Here is an 11,316-nt window from a genome sequence, read left to right as displayed (position 1 = left end):
TACTGGGTTTTGTCATAACTGTTAATCAGTTATCAATTTTTGAGCTTCAGTGTCTGTGATTTTAAAATGGAAGTTACTTATGCTTAAAAGTGTACAGAACTACCAGAACTGATTTGAAGACTGAAAACTGAAGGAGTTCAATCTTCCTTATCTATCTAAGTAAAGAGCTTAACGAGCATATCTGGGAGCAAAGTAATCTCCTGGATAAATGTGATGACTTCTGATGAATTGGAGGTGAAGCTCGGCCTGGTTGAAAGAGAAGATAAGGACGTCATTTCACCGTGGGTGTTAGCAATCGTTCCTGTGGCTGATTCACCCAGGGATGTGGTGGGTAGTCTGTCTGTCCAGCTCATTGCTTCAAGTCTGGCTGGGAATAGGTATGAGGCTACAGGCGAGCATGGTCAGGTGGAGCTGTGATTTTTTTTTTTTTTTTTTTTTTCCCCTCACATGGAATTACACCAGAACAGAGTGTGGAAGAGACCTCCTGGAGGTCATCTAGTCCAATCACTCTCAAGGCAGAACTTCAAACTTGGATCAGGTATCTCTAGTCTTGTAATCTTCCTCTTGCAAAGTCCCTTTTTTGCTGAGGCGTAAGATCCTGTCTTGTTCCAGGCTTTGTGGAGTTAACGGGCTTTAATATTTCATTTCCACAAGCTGGAGACATGAGAGTTGAGAAGACATCCAGAGCAGGATTTGCCTTATCTCTCTGGCCTTTGGGTGACTTATTTTCTCACTATGGGTGAGCATTGTTTTCTTTGCATGTAGTTACCTGACACACTTACCTGACACTTAATCACTGCTGGCCCATGGTTGCTGTTTTACTGGGTGCGCTCAACAGAAAGTGCCTTGGGGGTAGCAGTATTTGGCAAGGGTAAAAACCCTGCTGAGCTCGGGTTTATGAAATGCTTTCTTGCCCCCGCTTCTCAAGGGCTTATTATCGACGGACTCCAGGCTCAATTAGACTGTAAAAGCTGCCTTACACTGTGATTTATGAGATCTTAAAAGTGAGTGCTGCTTATCGGCCGCCAAGTGCAGGAGGGGCCCTGTGTCTCAGTGCCATGCCCGCAGGACGGAGCGTGGCTCTGCAGCGAGGGCGCCTTGGGAATTGGGCAGTGGGGATGGTGCAGGACCGAGGGGCTGGACCACGCAGAGCAAGAGGGAGTAAGGAGCAAGGTGGAGCAAGGGTGCAACCACTGAGAGATAGCACATGACGCTACTGCTGCCAGTGCATCCATAAGGGAAGGATTTGCAGAGGTACCTAGCTCCAGCATGTTGTGTTTCAGAGCTAAGGGCTTGCTCCTCAGGAGTATTTTCCCTCCACAGTATTTGGGAGTTTCTTAATTTCTAAAGTCTCTGTGTTGTCCGGAGTGACTTGGAAAGCATGGCCCCAACACAAAATCATAATTCTGATTTGTTTTCATTTGTCTCCAGCTGACAGAATGGCTGAAACATGTTCCTTCTCAAACCTGGCCGTTGAGATTAAAATCTGGTCAGAAACTGGCTTGATTAATTCCCCCCCGCCCCTCCCCAGCATCTTTCTCTGAAATCATGGACATCTCAGTTGCTCCCTTCCAGCACTTGCAGAAGCTGTAACCAGTGCTCGGTCGCAGCCGGCACCCTGGGATACACAAGTCGCAACTTGTCGAGAGCTGTGCCTGTATTCCTGCCTGTCCCCGCTCTGCGGCTCGCTCCTCCGGACAGCCCTCTGGCTGCGTGGTCAGAGGGACGTGACATTATTGCGTTATTGCCGTGACCCACAGCGTTTCCACTCTGGCTTTTCTCAGCCCGTGGGGAGGCAGGGAGGTGTTTGACAGCTCTGTAGTTAGATACTTTTGTGACAAGCCTGTTCTTAACAGCTCCAGGTTCAAGGTTGCTTTTAAATGTATTATAAATGAAATAATTTCTTATTTTTTTTTCCTTGGGGTTCAAGCGTCTTAGTGTGCTGTGAAAGAAATGTCTCATGACTAAATACTGTTCTTCCACAATAGATGCCATAGCGTGGAGCTGCTGGCTCCAGCACAACATCTGTTAAGAATCTAGTGATTATAGCTAACAGGATTTTTCACCTTAAATGAGGTTTCTGTAAACTAATCTGCATCTGCATAGTTTTGTTTGTGGTCCTCCAGGTGATGAGGGAAAATGTAGCTGCAAGGCTTTGATCTCCAGTGCACCCTTATCCCAAACCACCGTTGAGCTGTCTAATTGTACAAGATGCAAAATGAAACCTCTGTTAAAGTAGTGCTTAGATTTTTAAGTAGACTTAGATTTGCAGTTAAAGTAACAAAATATAAAGGATACCAAAAAGTAAGGTTCCAACAATATTAGCTTGATTGTGTTGCATATCCTGTGTATTTTTTATGATGTGAACCCTAATACATACATTTTACCAAAAAAACTCTGGGTTTGATATTGGGTTGCTTGTAAAAATGCATTCCATAACATGTGAGCGGCACGCAACCTGGTGCTGGTGGGGGGAGCACCGGGCTGCGGTGCTGAGCTGAGCGTCCCTGGCCCTGAGCAGCCACGTGTGGTGGACCTGACCCTGTGTGAGACAGGGCTCCAGCAGCTCATTTTAGGAAGCTTCTGGCACCCGCTGAGCTGGGACGCTCCCTCCTTCCAGCATGCAGATTCACTTCTGCAGGTATCTGTGTGCAGATGCTATCTTGCTCCGACGCCTTCTTTCCATCCCTCCGCCTGCCTACAAAAATGCATCAGAGTTGGCTTGGTTTGGTTTTCGAGCCTCTTGTCTTCACCATTTTGCATTTCTAAAGTACTAAAACCATGTCATGTAATGCCACGGTATGGGATGTGAAGCCCTTGCCCCAAAGAATTTCAAATGTCTCCAAACCAGAGTGTTTAATCCGATAGTTTATAGTCAAAGTACAGTGTTATTTTTCTGTATATTTTTTTGGTTTGGTTTTTTTTTTGATGGAAAGTAGGATAAAGGGAACCCCAGATGGTAGCTGAAGTTAGAGTATATTTTATGAGCAGGAAGATGGGGCTCCAGACAGAGGCAAGGGGAAGGGAGTGTCAGCAGGTGACAAAGGGAGAAGAAGCAGATGGTACTGGGGACAATCTGATTGCGGGGACTGTAGTGGACAGTTACAGAATAAAACAACGAGTTATAAAACCGCACAAGAGTAAAACTCTGTCTCTGGCAATAAGATTTGTAATGGGGAATGGGAATAGCAATAAAGACTCTTCTAAGAGTTACTATGAAACTTAAGAGTTTCTTAAAATATATTACCTTGTCCTTCAAAGAGACTGACTTAATTTTATTTTTATTTTTTTAATAATGCAATAATCAATAATAGATTAAATCTCCATTCCATTACAAATCCTTTTGCACAGTAACAACAGAGCAAAATTCTCTGGTGGTACATTAGAAAATGTAATTTGAACTCAAACCTGGATGGAGTGTGCTTTACTCCAGAGCTAGCAAGACTATCCGCCCAGACCTTTCCCTTTTACAGGCTGCACATTTGACGAAGCCCCGTCTGAAAAGCCACAGTCTGTGAATGGTATCCACCCCCGTCATTTGGTTTAGCCCTAGAATAAGTGCTAAAAAACTTCAGTGCCTGTAAATTAATTTTGAAAGCCTCTGAAGCCATCTGAAATGGGCTTTGCTGGCAGCGGGCACAGCTTGGACAGTTCCTGGGGTGCCAAGGGGTTGCAGGTGCCCTGCAGGAGAGGGGGGGTCAGACTGCTGCAGGCTCTGGCTTGAGGGGCACCAGGGAACCCTGCATGTCTTTAAAAACTGATGCTGCGGCTTTGCTGGCTTCTTGCCTCCCCCTGTTCTCCTCCTTGCTGGTGGTAGGTGAACCAGCCCTGCTTCCCAGGGGTAAACAGCCCCCATGGCAGCCCCTGGCCCCCTGTGCACTGGAGCTCCTCTCTCCGCTGCCCCGGGCATCCTGTAAAACCTGACCTCGAGGTTTCTGCCCATGCAGAGATTGCTCAGCAAGAGCAGGAGCAGTGAAGGAGAGTCACCTCTTCCCTCAGCATGGGCTTAGGGGGACAGTGAGAGAAAAAAGTGCTCACTGCACTGCAGGCTATCTCCAGGAGGCTTTTCTGTGGTAATTATCACAGGGGCATCTAAAGAGCATGCCTGCTGGTGTGGAACACGCTATCTCCTCTGGAAGTAGAAAATTTCGCTCTCCCATCCTGTCTGACTTGCATCTCTCCCGAGTATCAAGATTAGCTCAGAAAGAAATGTTTGTGAAGGAAATTTAAGTGCAAAACTGCTTACTTGGAAAAATGCATAAAAAGTGCAGGGGAAGGAGGAAGTGTATTTGTGGACCTTGAGCTTCTGACATACGATGATGCTAAAGAACGTGTGTGATGTTTCTTCCATTGACATCTTAAAAACGCAAAGTCAGCACAGGCCAGGATGCAGATAAGCGTGGGGCTGATGAATGCTTGCATGGGGGAAGTGTAGCTGGAAACCATATGGTCAATAAAAAAGTGCAGGCGGATAGCATTGCAAGCAGGCACGTCTCCAGCAAAGTCCCCGTTAACTTGGGGTTTTGCTGCTCAGCCCTTGGGCCGGGGATGGCTCCCAGGGCTGGGTGACCGGTGCCATCCAGCCATGCCAGCCTGGGCTGAGACGTCTCTGCCCTGTAACCAGGCTGCTTCTAGTACCTGCAGCACCCTGTTTAAACCTCTCCTGGCTTACTTTCACATCAGTGTCTTGTGCTCTCGATGTCTTGTATCAATGATATAAGACGTGGGGGTGATCCAACTTCGGTGATGTGCCTACAGCGCTTTGCACAAAGTCCTGAGCACCCGCTCAGGCACCAACCGTATAATTGAGAATATTGCCGCTGTTTTCCAGGAGACGTGCGCTCTCCTGGATGCAGAGGTTGACAAGTCCCATTAAGTATCCAATGTTTTATTAATCACCAGAGTAAACTAACACACAAAACCTACAGAGCTCATTGGCAGGAAGGCAAGTTGCTGCTGCCCCAAGGCCGGGATAATTTATGCTCCTTTCTTTTCATGTACTGCATTTTCCTGCAACTCTGCAAGATTTAAAATCCTTTGGAAAACAGCATGTGTGTTTATGTGTGCACATGTGTGTGTGGACTCCAAGCCCAGATTATTTGAAGTGCCTTGTTTAGTGGGTCACTGTGGTACATGTGTTGAAGGCGAAGCTGAAGTAAATGTGTGACGCAAGGTTTGCATGTGAAAGTGCATGCAGTGAAGCACAGAGCAGGGCTGAATTCCTGCCCTTATTGAAGTCAATGGGAGTTTTGCCACTGACCTTGATGAATCCAGGCTTTCACCCCCTGACTATACAGTAGCTGATCCAGCCCTTTTGTCCATCAGTCTCTCGGAAGTGAGCTCTGCTATAAATCGCTCCTTGAAAGAGAAGAATGGACACGACTTCAAAGTCTCCCCTTGCAGCATTGCTCCGCGGAGGCTGGTCCTGGCCAGGAGCTCTCTTTTGTGGGCGATGTAGCTTCCAATAGCACCGAAGCGCTCGGCATCGTTTCGCAGTGATTTTTCAGCCGCCAGCAAGAAACAGGAATTTATAGGTCAGCTTCTACTGCCTGTTTTGACTGGTTGGTAAATTGAGGCACTGCTCAACAAAGTGACAAGTTATTTTTTTAACGTGTTTGTAGAGTAAAATAATAGATCTGTTAGGGCAATAGCCACGTGCTGTCTGCAAGTGCAGAGGATGCAGCAGGTTATGGAGTGAGCTTTGGAGCAACCCACTGGTTTGCATTGAGTGAGGAGCAACTTGTGGGATTTTTCAAGAAGCGCTTGCTCGTTGGTTAGTTAAAGTCTCATTCACAAAATGGATGCGGCGTTCAGACGAGATGCTGTCTCTGCCCTGAGGATTTGTTTGATATCACCTGGTCTGAAGGGAAAGCCACGGAGGGCAACTGAGAATGCAGCTGCCCCAGAGTTATTTCGGAGCAGAAGGAGATGCAGACCCCATACGACACCAGCTGCCGGGGACAGCAGCAGCCCAGCCCACGGGGCAAGGGCTGCCTTTGCAAAATACCATCTACATAGTGATCTGCAGAGCTGAGGAAAGGAAGAAAGGACCCCAGCGGCAGGGCAGGCCGTTCCCACTTTGCAAACGTATTTCTCCAGCTCTTGCAACATCCTCAGGGTTGCTGGAGCCTTTTTTCCCCCATCGTGAGCCCCCTGCTGACTTGTGGGCCTCTTGCTGGCAATTTGGGCAGAATCTGCTTTGTTAGATGGCGTCCTGCTGCTCTTTTCTTTCCTTCTGTCCCCACCCCTTTCTCTTTTCTTTAAAAGCTTTATTGCGAAGCAATAAGTCGTTTCCCACCTCTGTGCCTCTCCCTTCTCAGACCCCTCTCCTGAGTCACTGGAGATTTTTTCACCTGTATATTTAAGTTGAACCAAATAATATTCACCCTACTGTCAGTTCTCAGCTTATAAAATAACCAGACTGTCTTGAAAGTCAGAAGCTAAAAATATTATGGTTTCAGGTTCCTTTACTGTCTATTTTTTCATTGCAAGATTCACGTTTCCCATCTCTCTCAAGACTCTCCCAACCAGCACCGGCTCCGCTGTTTGCTAACAGTCAGCCCTCTGCTAGGGGTCTCATGCGGCTGTGTGTGATGACCGAGAGAGAAGATGGATGCTCAAGTCCTGGCCACCCCTGTCAGGACCCAGACAGTGCTCAGAGAGAGGTACTTTAAAAAAATAATCCAACTTTGCACAGTAGCTGGATTGTTTATACGCTCACCTTACATATCCAGAGGCTCAGGCACTGCAGCTGGGTGAACCTAGGAGCATTTACCACCTCCCCATGCATGAGCAATGGGTGTTCTCCTGCTCTCAGCTGCTCCTGTTCGCAAATGCCTTTGTTTTAGAAGCTGATAACGGGTTAAATGAGTAACTTTGGACAGCCTGGGGTCCAGAGCTGCAAAGACACTCACTCTGCTACCACCTGCGTTAGGTGCCGGCGCTGTAGGATGGAGCAGGACCATGCTTGGCACCCAGCAGGAGAAGTGCCCCATCTCAGGGAATGAGGCAGAGCTACAGCAGGGCCTTGCAATAATGAGAAGGCAAAACCCAATGGGATTGGGGCTGACGGGTGCCTCCTCTCAAGGGCCCCCTTGGCTCGGTCACAGACCTAATGTTTGTAGACCATCTGGAGCTGTGTGGTACCCTCCCATGTGCCTCCTGCTTACCAAGGTCACCCACCAGTCTCCGTGCTTTAGGCAGGGAAAAGCCTTACTGTAATAAGATTTTATGTTAATTTGTGTGGAATAAATGGGCCACTGGAGTGAAAAATGCGAGTGTGTCTCTGTTGCAGTGCAAAACAGTGACATGAGGTCCAGGGCAAAAGTCCTAAGAGCTTTGCTTGCCTCTTCCCACAGTAACGACTGCCATTATAAATCATTTGCTCCTTTCATTAAAGCTTCAGTAAAAAGAAAATTGCCTTCAAAATTTCAGATGTAAAGTACGAAATTGGAGGAGAGGTTAGGTGGAGAAAGAGCTTTTCCAGAAGCACCCTTTTTGGGCAGCTCTTCAAATGGCGTTAGCTGTCAAAGCTCACCTAGGGCCTGTCTTATCAAAGTCCCATATTGCGTCATTTAGGACAAAACAGTACAAACCTCCAGAATGAGGAGGGAAGAATTAAAGTAGGCAATGCAATTTCCACCTCTCCCCCTTTCCAGCTCGGAAAGGCTGTTAGCAGACCGGAGGCACCGTTCCATCCGTGGTGCGGTCCCATTGCAGGCACAGGAATGTTGCTCCAGTCTCCCTCATTTGCAGGCATGGTTTGGTATAGGCTTTGGATGCTCTTATATAGATATTGATCTTTTTTTCTTGGGCTAATTCAGTCTGTTTCCCATTTTTTATCCTTTTAAAGCCATTTTCTGTATCAGTCTGAGGGGCACTCTTGCTGCCGCAGACAGCGCAGAGAACCTGAGCAGCGGGAGACAAGGCCCTCCTGGGAAATCTTTGCTGACTTCAGATAGACCTTAATTTATTTGATAAAGGCAAAACTGTAAACAACCTAATCTCCCCCTCAGGCCTCAAAAGTCCTTCTAATTATTAGCACCAGAAGGAAGCTGAGTTAGATTCCTACTCCACTGAGCTGGAGGGATTATAGCCACTTCCAGGTCTCTCTCTCTAATTTTTTAACAGTAGCATGTTTGGGTCTATTCTGGTAATAAACAATGAATTCTAGCTCTTTGCTGGATGCTCCTAATTTGCTGGGTCTATTAGTACCACAGACTTTTTTTGATGCTTTGTGGAAGTATGTCCAGGATCAGGGTTCTTTGGTTTACCACTTTCATTGCATCTCAGGGAAAATAAAGGATGCAAAGAAGGTATGCAGAGAAACTCCATCTTTTTTGTGCCCTCTTATTCCTCTTGTTCATTCCTCCCAGGTAAAGAGTTCTCTTTTTTCCCAGCTTCTTTTTATCTCAGGAGCTGTAATATTCACAACTGAAAAAAAGAAAAAAGTAAATGTAAGAGGTAAATCTCCAAAGTCTGAAGATTACAGAGCTGCTGAATAAGACAGAGCCACGTGAAGGTAATTGCAGGGGGATAAAGGATGTCTGTGTCCTCGTTGTAGGACATGCTTACTGGGTACATGATTTCTGTATTTTATGACACTTCATGATATTCACAGTGTGTTTTGGTAGTCAGCTGGAGCTGCAGGGTGTATATAAACCAGCTGTGTGTATTTAGGGAATTCAGTTATCTGGATCCTTAGGCCTGCTTTTTTTTTCCCTGATATGAAAGGTGCATTCCCCTTGTACCTGCAGCCGTGCTCTTTTGTTTGCTCTTAGCTGCGTGTCCAAAGCTGCCAGGTACTTTTCAAATCACCCTTGGATTTGCATTCCAGATAGCAGATGCATTTTTTTTTAAATGTGACTGTAGCAAATCAGAGTGTCTTAAGCAACCATATCACTCAGGTATGGACAATTTTATGCCGTTCCTGTACAAAATATTCCTGCCTCATTCAGTGTTTGCACAGCCTGCCCCCCCCTTCTCTCCTTCTCAGCTGCCTAAGTGAGTTCCTGCTATTTTATTTCCTTTTTCTCACTTGAACCTTCACTCCTTCCCTCAGGTCCACTTTGGATTTCTTCCTAAATAACTCTTTTTTTTTCGGGGGGGGGGGGGGGGGAAGGTGGTATTTTCACAGGGGATTTCACATCGTTTCATGGCTTTGATCTCAAGCTGATTTCCTTATGCACGCTCGGCCACCCACCGGTCCCATTCAGCATAACTGAAAAGAAATATTTAAATATTTTTACGTCCCAGCCAGTCCCGCTCGCCCCTCACGCTGCTGCAGGCAGGGGCCAAAGCCAGCTCCTCCAGTGCTGGTGCCAGTCTTGGCTCTGCCCGCTCCAGCCGGCAGCGATCCGTGCCGCCGGCTGCAGTGCCAGGTGGTTTCCAAGCTGCTGGAGGTGAAAACATCGCCATATTTTGGAGGTCCGAGGCTTGAGTGCTTGGGGGGCGAAGGGAGCAGCCTGCACCCTGGCAGGGAGGATGGGCTCCTAGAGCATCACTGCAGGGAGGGAGCTACCAGAGCTCTCCTTGTTCCCAAGCTGGCTGGCTGGTGACTTTTAGCCAAGCCCTTTTCTGATGGGGAAGGGGAGGGAGAAAAGCATTTTCATCTAAAGCCCCCACTCTAGATCTCCTTTATTTAAAGCACAAGCGGATTTCCTCTCCCTACCCCTTTTCAATGCAGAGTTCAGCCTCCAGAGAGGGATGCTGATAGAAGTCCATGCATTTTCTGGAAAGGACTAAGGAAGCTGTGCCCCTTCCACAGCTTTCCTTTGGTGTACTTGATGGACGTACAATCGACATACCATCCCCTCATCCAGCACAGAGGGGCATGAGGAGGTACAATTTTTATGCCTGTTGCCTCTTCCCCAGCACCGGTGGCTGGAGATACTGCTGGCTGAGCTCTAAAAAACATGCCCAAACCTCTCTCTTACCTGGCAATGGGTTCAGTGCAAAGGCAGCAACAGTGCGTGAGTGTAGAAGTTTTGGAGGACAGGAGATGAAATGAGGAGCCCTGCGCTGTCCCCTTGCTTCCACCCAAGGAAGCCCCCACGCTTGCTCCCATGGGTTGCTGCAACTGGCGAGCAAAGCCCACCTGAGGCTGTGCTGCTGGCAGCGGTGCTGGATGTGGCTGTGCTCCACCGGTCCCCTCCCGTGTGGGGGAAGGCTGAGGACGCGTGGTGCCTGCCACCGCCCCCGGCAGTGGCACAGGGAGTCCTTGGGCAGTGGATTCTTTGAAACGTCTTTGGAGGGATTTGAAAGGGGAAGGAGGGCTGATGGTTTGCATTACATTTGCATTCTGGGATTTGCGTCCTTTGCTGCTTACCTGAAGAAGGGATAGATGTATTTTTTCCTCCCTTAGCTTTTAGTTTAGAATGATTTTGTTCTGCTTTTCCCTAAAGTATTGGAGACTGACAGTAGCTAAAGACTGGGGCTGGGCAGCATCTTTGCTCCTGATCTATTAAAGATCTCTCTGTCCTGCTCGGGGACTTACAGGCAGATTAGGAAGCTGGTGGCACTTTTTTCCCAAAACTGGGCTGTCTGGGCAGCGTTTGCCTTCCTCACCAGGGTTTGCTATGCTCTGGGCTATTTCTTGGCACCAGCTGAGAGGGTCAGGGCACTGCCAGCAGTCTCCAGCTCTTCTCTTTTTGGTGGTCTTTTAGTATTTAACTACTTTCTTTATGATCTTTCCTAGATCAACTGTTTGCTTGAGGTTGTCAGAGCTACTGGAGGCAGTGGATGCTTTGTGCATCCCGAACCAAATGCCTATAAGCTGGCTGCTTGCCCCTGGCTAGAAATGGGGTCTATTACCAGGGTGCTCCCTGCACTCCTGGCTACCCAGCATTTAAAATAGGGCTGTCTCCCTTGCACGCGTAGCTGCCTCTTAGGAGTCAGGAAGGCGACTGCAAGAGACCATAAATCCTCCTTCTCACTGGAAGCTCAGAACCTGGAGGTTTAATATCCTGCATTAAAGTAATATCTTTTTTTTTTTTTTCATATTCTGGATGCAGCCCAGCAGAGCCCTCATCTTCCAAGTGCCCTCCTCTCCGCTTTCTTGGCACAGCCGTGCCTCCCTGAGCTCTCCTGGCTCAGGACAGGTGCTGGGGCCTGTGTCTGGAAGAACTGCTCACACCAGCGAAGATGCAACTTACCCAGGCTGTGGAAGAGGAGGAAAGGGCATCTGTGTATGTGGAGCGTTTCACACATACTCAAATTTAAATCGTAAAAAAAAAAAAAAAAAAAAAAAAGAAATCTTTAAACACCCTGGTCCTAGCACCCTCATGGTTAGACTTGAGGCTGGCTCCTGCCTCTGCA

At 47.7% G+C, this 11,316-nt stretch overlaps 1 long non-coding RNA gene across 1 annotated transcript; it reads left to right on the top strand.

Annotated features, from left to right (window-relative positions):
- The first annotated feature begins 249 nt into the window (after positions 1-249).
- On the top strand, positions 250-11,316 carry LOC148050096 (uncharacterized). The gene is made up of 3 exons (XR_015701235.1): positions 250-327; positions 463-538; positions 11,013-11,316. It is a non-coding gene; the product is annotated as an uncharacterized LOC148050096 (long non-coding RNA).

Source organism: Nipponia nippon, unplaced genomic scaffold (assembly GCF_047370975.1).
Source record: "Nipponia nippon isolate SJK-2023a ecotype South Korea unplaced genomic scaffold, ASM4737097v1 scaffold_9, whole genome shotgun sequence".
Lineage (NCBI taxonomy): Eukaryota > Metazoa > Chordata > Aves > Pelecaniformes > Threskiornithidae > Nipponia > Nipponia nippon.
This window is presented reverse-complemented; position numbering and strand designations above follow the sequence as displayed.